We start from the raw sequence: 11,890 nt of genomic DNA, 5'->3' as shown, positions 1-11,890 counted from the left end.
GTTTTGTTCTTGACAGCTTAATACGCTCATCCAAAATATTGAACACTCTAGGTGCGATAAATGAGAGATGTCTCTGTGCAAAAGTTGTACGGGTTTTGTGTATGCCATAATTCGTGCTCTGGGAAAACCGTGTACGGACATTTTGCTGAGACTTCTTCTTATTGTTAGACCAGAAGTGTGTAAGTGCTTCTTACACACTTCTGGTACAGTTGTTTTATATCCAACACCTTCATATATTGGAACAACTGCTCATTAAGTTTAACAAATTCACTAAATCAACAGGTGAAAGAATTGAAGAAATATGGATGTTCACACATAGGAAAAATGGTTAATGTTACCACTTAAACCAGCCTATGATATGGGTATTCCCTTCGTATAAGTCAACAAAAGACAAATCTCATAATCATGTATTTCGCGCCGCTATTTTAAGGATTATTAACTACGTCGGTATGATTAAATCACAGTAAAAAAATTGTTGGTACGGAGATACTACGTTTGACAATTTCAACAACACCAAAGGTAAGAAAGGCAACACTAATTCCATTTGATGAGAAAAAACGGCACAAAATATTAGTTCATTTTATACCCAGAAACGTTGGACTCACTGGATAATATGTACGATTTAATTTACCAACCATTTTACATATTCTCTTCAAATATTAAATACAGATAACGTAAATACAGAACAAATATATTTATCCATCGCGTTTATTTTATCGTTTTAGTAACTTTTACTAAGTGCCACTGATGTTGCGGATAAAAGATGCATCAAAGAACTCTCTCACTGAGAAAATATTAACCAAAGAGAATAATTCAATCCCAGCTTTTGAAATGAATTCCTGGCAGACACCCAAGAGAAATCTATGGCAAAATGCTTAACGAATGTCGATTATCTCTTTCACAGTCACAGCAGTCAATAGATACATCAAATTCAAAAGATTTTCCAAGTAAAAAGTTACTTAAGAGCTTTTCCAAGTTACTCAAGTCGCAACCGTTGATGGTTGTTTGATATTTCATTAATAACTCCTGAAAACTAACTCCTGAAAATCGCTCAGGAAACGTTGCGCTCTCTAATTGTTTTGCAGCAAACTTTTGTAAATACCCCTGAAAATAACACCACGTCTTCCAATTAAAGATTAATTAGTTCATTTATTTATTTAACACTTTATGCTTATTTACATTTTACATATATTAAAGGGCGGGCATATTACCATAAAGCAATTTATAACTGCCTACCCAAACCATTCAGTTTGCGAAAATAAGAAATATATGGACATATTCAAGGTATATCAATACAGAAATTGATAATTTCACACTCAAAAATTTAATCGGAAAATCTACTTTTTACCATAATATAAAGAGAAGAGGGTAGAAGGGAAGGAAATACTTAAATAGTGATGAGATTTTAATCTTGATTTAAATGTAAATAAAAAATGGGTGTATCTCACATTAGTGGGTAGATTATTCCACAATCGAGCAGCTACTACTGTGAAAAAAGAGACAAAAAAAATTTGTGGGGTATGGTGATCATAACTTTTGAATTTCTTATTAAAAAGTATGAAAATCAAAATAGACAAGCGTTTTGATCTACTTTTATATGATAGTTTTGCCTTACACGGATATTTTAAACGTTAAAAATAAAGTGATAATAATTAAGCACATAGAACCAAAAAGCCATGTCTTTTAATTTTGTTTAAATTAATTTGAAGTTTTTCAATTTAAACATTTAATTAGTACAATGTTTCAATAATAATTTCTTTTCGTTAGATACATATTTATTAAACCTACCCAGTGGATGAAGGAAGGTGCATCTATCCTATTCATCCTGTGATCTCCAAACTTTCAATGTTTGTTTATTCTCCTCTTCTTTATGACCGTGGGTAGCTACGGTTGACACGAGATCAATTTTCTATATCCGTAGCCACCAACATCAGCAATCACATTTTTTTTTCTCTCTTGATAATTTGTTCTGACATCTACCGCATGAATCATATTTTATCTGCGCGCATCCGCTTGTCTTTTAATCATCTGCCCGTATCCGCACACCTTAACATTTTCTGACCGCTGCGTCGCCACATTCATCTTTATATTTCCTGAATAACTATAGTGAAAGTGATGTGTGCATCAAAAAAGGGAAAAACTACCCAGAAGCCAGGACTTGGGGATGGCATCCGAATTCCTGTCCCTGATTCCCTTTTCTGACTTCCTAAAAGTAGGATTTTTGTCTGCTGTAGTTTGTTTGGCCGCATACCTTTTTTGTACACATCTGCCATCATTGCGCAAACGCATGTTTTCTTTCCTTACAAAAATTAACACAGATCAACGATTCAGTCAAATAATATCAAATTGCCACCCCAATTAATATGTTTGTGCTACGTAAATGTTTTTTTTTTAAAACATTAAAAAATTCATTTAAAAATTACGAGTTATGAGTTTTGACTTGATTTCTATACTCCGTTCTCAAAAAAATTATCCTTCTGTTTTACAACAAGTTTAGACCCATTAAATAAATCATTTTAATTATCATAATAAACACTTCAAGGTATTACCAATCCTCTTATTACATGGGTACAATTTTATTGCGTTTACTAGCAGGAATGTTGCATAACTTTGAAAATGTATGCTTTTTCTAAATTCTAAAATAATAACAATATTGCTATCGTTTTTTCACACCGATGCACTGCAAGATAAATGGTCTTATTACAGTTAAAATAATTACGGCAAAGACTTTAGAAAAATTACAATTAATTATCATTCTCTCACCGTGAATCTATTCTAGAACACTCGTATATAAGCCAAACTTCTTAGCTGCGGGATCAGTAATTTGCTTATTATTTTTATTTAGAATTAATTCAAATAAGTCACTTTTTCTCCAGAAAAAAAAAAACAAAATTATTTTTGAGGGACTGGATTTGGTTTACTCAAAAAATTTTTCAAGTCAATATATTTCGACATTTTTTATTATTTATTTGAACCCCAAAGACAAAATAATATAACTCTAGTATTAATATTCAAAACGTACTTGCCAATAAACATTTTTATTGAAAATGTAATTTTAACTAAAAATGTAAACTCGAGGCTATCATAATAATGAACCCTTGAATGAAAGACAAATAAATCATTGAAGACAATCAATCTTCAATTTCTATTTTCAACGTTGTCTGCTGTAAGTCTACATTAAATCATTTATGTCAGTTCATTGAGATAAAATGATTGATTTAAATTTTTATTCCATGTAAATGAGAAATTACCAACCTCGGTAAACATATAAAAGTCGATAAGTGCTCATATACAAATATTTAATAACATTTAGCAAAATGTTTGACTATAAAGTTGATGGTTTAAATATTAATAATAAAAATAAGTAAACCAGCCAATGAGATGGATTGTAATCTCGTGACCAGTGTGGCAGACTTCGGATCGGAGGTCCAAAGTTTGAACCCCGCTCTTTTATATTTGTAATCAGATAAATTAACTCCACTACTCCGCTCCATAATAATTTCACAAAAAGCTTTAATAAAAATTATTTTAAGAGTCCCAATCAGAACTAACTCTCTCAGTTTATTTGAAAATCTTAATGTAAAATCTATAAAACAACTTTATGTAAAAGCTTTGTTACTATACGCACGTAAACGTTATTCTCTACCTTCCGTTACCAATACAAGAGTACTAGATACTCCACCCTAATGCTGAAAAAAATAAAATAATAAATACAACCTTTGGTCAAAGAGGATTGGCCTACTACTCGGTTAAAGTGTACAATCTACTTCCATTATCCATAAGGACAACTAGTAAGTTCTCACAATATAAAATTTCTATTAAAAAATGGATAGTGGAGGTGGATTGCACACGGGTTGATGAGTGGATCAAGCCAAATAGGTAAAATGTGTATTCTGTTTATGAAATTCGTTCTATTGGTCAGTATAAACTGGTTGTTTTTTAACCTTATTTTAGTTTTTAATTGTGTATTATGTTAATGATAATTAGGTTAATTTGATAAATTACGTTTTTTTTGTTATTTAATAATACGTTGGTCAATAAAACTTTTTTAAATAGCTAATCTTAAGCATGTTTCACATTTTGTAAAATGTTTCCCTCGGCACGGGACACCTCAGTGAGGGAACATTATTCTGTATAAAAAAAAAAGAATACAAACAATGTAAAAGTATAAATAAATAAATGATAAATAAATGTGCAACTAAACTAATAAAATAGTAATAATTAGTGAGAAGTAAAAAAACCTTTTGTAAACTTAAAAAAACGTTTGGGTAGTGCATTATAATTAAAAAATCATACCCCTCCCCGCACCCGATAATGCTTAAGACACTGCATTGGTACGCTAAATGCAACATTTATCGAACATCTATTACATTAAGGTACGGTGATAAGCCTTACGCTTCAGGTGCCAGCCCAGCAACATGAAATATTGCAGTGTACCACCACCTTTTTAATCAATATCCCACGTCGACCTTTCCAGAAATCGCACCGGGACCTCAAGGCAGGCGAACGCGCAAACCACTACACCACAAAGTGGATTTATCCTCACTCGATTTGCTTACTAGGCGTTTTTACCTGAGAGTAGCCATCAAGTCGAAAATGATTGCCTAGGATTTTGGTTATTTTTTTTATACACAGAACTGTGTTCTTAATCCGAGCAAATCAAATAATCATGTTTTTCTTCACGAACGTACCTTCCTGAAATGGTACAATCTTTTTTTCTCAGGGGATTATTATCTTTATATTCCAAAGCTTAAATCTACCGAAACTCCCCTTTTTACAGCGCCGATTGCTATCTAAGGAGTTAGCCATAAAAATAAAGTGAGCTCTCTGCGTTGAGCTAATCAAAAGAGCTTGAAACCATTTGAGGATGTAAAAAGGCACAATAAATTTTATACCAAACAACAAACAGATTTCAGAAACATATGTTTTTTTTTCACTTTTTATTTTCAACTAAAAAACTAGTAACTCAACAAAATAAACGGTGAAGAATAAAAATTGACAAAATATTATGTATTCAAAAGCTTTTTATTTTTCAAATGAGGGTACTCAAGAAGAAGGAGGACATACAATAAATACGTTTGATTTTTTCGTTCTTATTATTTACCTAAATATTTAATTTGGAGGGCCATTTTCAACGAATTACAACAGAGATGAAGAACATTTAAGAAAAGGTAATATGGAAGTCTAGGCATCTACAGGGCTTATGATCTGTCAATGGCTGGTTTAAGTGGCCACTTTACACACTGTGTAACATTCACCATTTTGCCTCTTCACAAACATCAACAGATGAAAGAATTGAAGGAATATAGATGTTCAAATATAGGCAGAATGGTGAACGTTACTCAGTGTGTAAAGTGGCCACTTAAACCAGCCATCGACAGGTCATAAGCCCTGTAGATGCCTAGACTTCTATATTACCTTTTCTTAAATGTTCTTCATCTCTGTTGTAATATGTTAATATAAACAGCTCCCCAGGGAGTTGAATCCAGTCCTTGTCTGCAAAAATTTGGACAAACTCAAAATATTGTTCATTTTCAACGAGTTGTAAATAACTCACTATTAGAAAATGGGAATCAAGTTGGGGAATAGTAGGATTCGAACCACAGACCTTTGGTCCGTGAGTCCGAGACACTAGCCACAGAACCACAGCCCGATTCAAGTTTAAAAATTATTGTGAATAAACTACATATTTTGGGTTTAAGTGGACCTATGCCAAATTGCTTTACAAGTTATCTAACCTGTAGAATACTTTTGGTTAAAATTTGTGACATTTAATCTCATTCCTTCTTTGCAACGAGTGGGGTTCCACAGGGATCCCAATTGGGTTCAATACTATTCATGTAATTTATGTTTTAGATATAATCAATAATGTTGATGTCATGTCTTGTTGTGTGTTGACGACATTAAGATGTTTAAAGTAATAAACACTGACAATGATTGCTCAACTAACATACTTTTTTTTTACATTTGAGATATACAAAGAAGACCACAGAGAGAAATTACAAAATGTTAAGACAGTTTTAAGCACCACTTATTTATGTTTATATTTAATTTCCGCATACCGTTATTATTTATATTTTAAAACACACAGTAAAAAAACAAAAATATAACATCATCAATATGTTTGTGCAGCAGGTGATTCAATATTGGTTAGGGGGAATGAGACAACTCATTTTATTATATTTTGAAATCAGGAAAAATTCCTGTACTGAATCGATTAAATAAATATCGTATTAATTATTATTGTCACTTGAAACCATTTTCGAGAGCGGTATAAACTATTTTCGAAGCGCTCTAATATGTTATGGTTTTGTGACGTGTCACTCTGTTAGGGCACATTTTCAATAGTTAAAATTAATATCGAAATAATGGCCGTTTCGCTTTAACGCCAAATTGATTGACGCCAAACTTTATCCATTTGACTGCACGAATCAGGTTATAAACTCTATTAAAACATTTAGAATATAACGCTGCGGGAACATCGACGATTTATTTTGATATAACCCGAGAATCGAGCTTTAATTTTTATCAAGTGTTTATTAAAATGAAGCGAAATAAATATTTTAAATACATAATTTGACTGACAAATTTTCGATTGATTTCGTTAAATTACACATGGACTAGTGAGTCCTGATTTGCTTCAATCAACTATATTGATATATTATTATCTAGTATCATGTTTTGTCAAAATAAATTATTGACATTCATTTATGTAGAGGAGCAAAACTCAACGTTTGATACGAAAATAATACAATACTTAAATATTAATTGAATGGTAAGATTGATTAATCTTTTATCGTTTAAAAAATCAATAAATTCTATATATTTTGTACTTATAAATAAAATCAAGAAAAGAAACGAAAAAAGAAAAAAAAACACTATTAAAGAAGTTCAAACGTTTTCGAACAATAATAAATGGTAAAAAAATACATTAATAAACTATTCGGTACCTACCTAATAGCTTCTCTTACCCATGAAATACAGGTGAAGAATCGTTCTAAATGTATTAAACTTCACGTGCAATGAGTCACCAACGTCTTGGTACTTATTGCCTAGAGTGTGAAGTATATTGATGACTGCATTTTTACCATATGATGTCGAAGTATTGTTGCCACAGTATTGGTAGGTTTGCCGAGTTGTCCTTTTCGGTTCGTTAGTTAATTTGTGATAAAATTACAGGGGTGTCAAACATAGAATGGATTATATTATATTAATTTAATAAATCAGTTATAACCTTAGAGTATATACATTTTAGAATTCGTACTATTCCAAAGTTTGTAAGAATAGGGTATTATCACCCGGGAGGAATATCGGATTTAACATATTGTACATATAAAGGATTTCTCAAAGACTCTTTTGGTGTTTATAAAAGCTCTAATAATCAATAATTTCATTCATAACTTTCGTTTACTATTTTCAACATCTCATAAAAGCTATTTTATTCGGTTGGTAATAAATTCGATCATCCAAACCCACCCAACAGTACACCACGAATCGTGCATTTGTTTGAAATGTTGGTAATACCGAATAGATATTGAAACGACGCGTATTGTTGTCTATGATTTTTTCCCTCTCTCTAGCCAACCTTGAAATAAATGGCGACCGTAAAATGGGGCGACATTTAAATCGTAAGGCGACTTTGATCAGCGGATATATTGTTTATATTTATCTCTATAACTACTGATCATTAATAAATTTCGGTCAATTTTAACTGTTTTTTTAATGGTAATACGGAATACGATTCAAATGAAATTGTCAAATAACTTTATTTCAAGTAAGATTTCAAGAAGTTTGAAGTGGAATCGTCAAGATATTTTTTAATTTTTAAAATTTAGTAATAGACTTTTTTTAATGATACAAGTAATTTCGTAATTTGCATTGTCTTGACATTACTGGTACTTATATCACTGAGTGTTCATTATTATGATTGTTTTGATATTTTAATTTTTATTTAACGAATAATAAGAAGTTTTCTAAAATGAGCTGAAGTTTATCATTTTATATACATCTTTTTTTAGAGCGACATGATTCGAACTTATGAATAAAAATTTTGAGACAGGGCCTACAAAAAAATATTCTCATTCTGTTTCGAAAATAATGTCAGTCAATGAACAAATTCCTATACACAATAATACATTCATTAACTGATAATTTTATTCCATCAAAAAGCAAGGTATATTATGTTATCTTTATCAATTATTTAAAATATTTCATAAATACATTTTTTTAATCACCATAATATTTTTCAATTTTAATCTTGATTTATATAAAAATTCCATTTTTTGGTTTACAATAATTAGAAAAATAATTTTTGTTTTATGTGGAATTAAAGTATATTATTTTTAATTATTTCATGAGATTCGACTTAAACGCTTATTAAATACACGCCTGATCATAATTTGCTGATACCTGAGTGCTTTTTTTTGCAAGTAATTTACTATCGGAGGATGGATAATATAATTAAAAAAGAAGTGAAAAGTTATATTTATAATTCTTTTTTGTGTAGCACTGACTTAAAACACCGTTTTTTTATAATTTATATGTTATACTAAAAATATTTACCGATTAAAAATAAAATAAACAAATTATTGTAAAACGTCACTCCCCATTTTATACACAAGAATCATTTTTTTTTTACGTAAAGCGAAACGTTAATGTAAATATATGTATTAAATTAATATAAAATTGTATTTAGTAGTAATGTTGTATACGTTGTATACTTATATTTTTTATCTAAATAAAGTAAAAAATAAAATGAAATGTTCAAAACAAACGCATAAAATCATGATGTATCAAAGCGACCCCACTCCGAAGGGTTGACTTTGATCACAAAGTTTTTATTATTTTCTCGCTCACACAACATAATATTTTCTCATTAAAAAAATAAGATATTTTTAATAAGTTTATAAAACAGGGTTGTCACAAATCCACGACTTTAGGTGAATTTTTCCAGAGATTGGTAGGGAGTAGGGAGTACAATAAAAACGTTTATTTTAATTTAATAACAAGTTTACTAAAAACATTTTTGTCAAATAAAAATAAGCAATAATAAACATTATAAATGACATTGTTGGGTACATAAATAAATTTTATAAATAATATGCAATTATAATAAAAAAGTGAAAATGCAATAAAGTAAATTTATTAATTTTGTAAATTAACCAATTTATTGAAATGATGTCTCACTCTGACGGCAGATTGTAACTTACGTCTTTAAAAACTGGTTAAACAGGGTCTCCAATTCCAAAATATTTTCTGAATTGTAATGATACACAAAGAGAGACTGTTTGATTCATTACAGAGACGATTAAGCAGGCTAAGTTATTTAATGGTGGTATGTAGCTCCTTTTGTTTTTTTTTTTGTCAAACTTTTACAACTTTTTTATATTTTTTATTATTTGTTAATGTAATATTTTTAGGGTTATTTTGTTTATTCTGCTTTATTTTTATTATTTTATCTACGGTCAACAATGTTAAAGTCAACTGAAAATAACCTAAAGATCAATATATTTGATAAAACCTTGCACATAACAAAAGCAAGGTACAAATAATTAGCAACTACAAAAAAAATATAGAAAAATGTCTAAGGTCCTTAAACAGTAATTATTAATTGAATTTTCACTATTTTAAAATTAAATGCCTTATGAATGATGGATTATAAAATAAATCAGAGAATAATAATGATTTATTTACAACGGTGTTTTATTATTTTTTTACTTTTTAAAATACAATTTATTGCCATGAATTCAAAAAGGTGGCCATGTCTTCATTTAGCCAGTTGCTGGCACTTTATTATGAAAGCACAAACGTGCATTTAGTGTTATTCAAACTCTGTAACTAGTTGCTAGTGAACTGGGTTCTGGAAAACAAATGATTTTCCAGGGCGCTTATTACTGCGCTTTAAAGTACGAATGATTTAATTAGCCCTTCACTATTCCGATTCCGAGCGCCGGCTATGCAAAACACAAAACATGATATAGACCATTTGCACGGTGTAGCAAAAATCAGAACCGTGCATAAACGAGATAAATTCGTTGCTCGTTGGAAAATAATAAAGAAAATAACTGTTATCTAGACGATGAAGATAAATTAGAGAACGTTAAAATTACACAGACAAATTAGTTCCTTTGTTTACTTTCCTCTGCTCCCTTTATTACAATTAGTTTTTTCCTTCCTATTTTGGGATTGTTTGCACCTAATAGTTTTATTTATTCAAATGCAGTGGTTGCGGGAGAGATTGATGAGATTTAGTAGTTTGTCAGTCGATAAAGGTCCTCTTATCCTTCGATTTCCCAACTTTCAATCCCCAAACCATAGACTTAAGAATAGTCCAGAAATCGCATACGCGCATCAAACAGAAAGCGACTAAACTACTCTTAAAGGAGTAGTTTTACATTTCGACCATAAGTTTCTTAGGAGATCCTGATTTGAATTAAACTATGCCGTGTTGTTTCGTTTTAAAATGTATAAATACTGCTGGGATCAAAAAGAAACAGGATAGGATCACATTTCATGTGTAAATAGCAAATGCATTACTTAAAAATTTAATGATTTTTCCGTCTGTCAGATTGTCAAAGAAAACAAAAATGACATTTTGTTAGTGTTGCCAGGGTAGTCAATTTTTTTACGCTAATTTTCATTAATAAGAACATTAGTTTTAATTGATTTAGTTGAATTTTAGCTTCCCTGCTGATGAAAGAAGAAAAACGGAGTAGATAAAAATAGTAAAAAGAGAACGACGAGATGAGTTTTGGAAACCAAAAAAACCAAGCATAATTTGCTCAATGCATTTTGAGGAGAAATGTTTTTATGACCCAAAAGGTCATTTATGTAAATGTAAAATTTTAATGATTAGTTATATTTCTGAACAGAAATATTACAAAAAGCTTACTCAACAAAGGGGAAACTAAAACTATCGGGTAGACTGCATTGATATGTTCTTATTAAAATTGTATTATTTATAGAAATTAGTAAAAAAAAATACTGAACTCGTCATTCGAAAAAAATGTTGTTGTCTTTCTCTCGAATAGAATTGAAATGTCTTTCTTTTGGACACGGCATAAACTTTTATTTTCCTTTTTTTTTACAACATTCTTCGAAACCCGGCACCTCGGTATCTATCTGAGAATTAAGTTTAACTTTCCAATCATGGACTAGCACTTTGCTCATCTAATGAGCAAACTAACAAAAATTGGACCTCTTTGTTTAAACAACGCCGTGGTGGACATTTGACTGACATTATCTTTAAAACATCAAATATTGTAATAAAACCAACAGGTTCAAGAAGAAGTTAAAAAATTGAAAAATTGTTTTCAGGCGTTGCCTATTATGTGAAATAATTCAGTCAGATGAATTTCTTCACAACAATTAAGGTTTCAGCTCTTTAACTTCACTAAAATCAACAAATGGAAGAATTGAACAAATATGGATGTTCAAATATAGGCAAAATGGTGAATGTTACACAGTGTGTAAAATGGCCACTTAAACCAGCCAATGACAAGTCATAAGCCCTGTAAATGCCTAGACTTCCATATTCCCTTATTTAAGGTATTCTCCATCCCTGTTGTGATTTGTTAACATTAAATATTATTTGACATGACATAAAAATATCAGTTTTATGTAAAAAAAAATTGTTACATTTTTTATGTTCAAAGCTCATTAATTCAATAATTCTTATTTAATGACCTTTTCCTTATCTACTTTGCTGTGTCAATCAATGTTTCCGTGTGTACAATAACATTTTAGAAAACTTTTTAAAAAATTTAAAAATCTTACGTTTATGTTATAATTGTATTTTCGCGATCTGGCAACATTACGCGGGGACTTCACGCATGCGCGCGGTGAAAGTGGGGGCTTTTTTGGACACAGTCCAACGTATTAAAATATGATT

This window comes from Micrasema longulum, unplaced genomic scaffold, assembly GCF_059751315.1.
Source record: "Micrasema longulum isolate JH-2025_06_02 unplaced genomic scaffold, ASM5975131v1 h1tg001138l, whole genome shotgun sequence".
Classification (NCBI taxonomy): Eukaryota; Metazoa; Arthropoda; class Insecta; order Trichoptera; family Brachycentridae; genus Micrasema; species Micrasema longulum.
The sequence above is the reverse complement of the archived record's forward strand: the minus strand, read 5'-3'. Positions refer to the sequence as shown.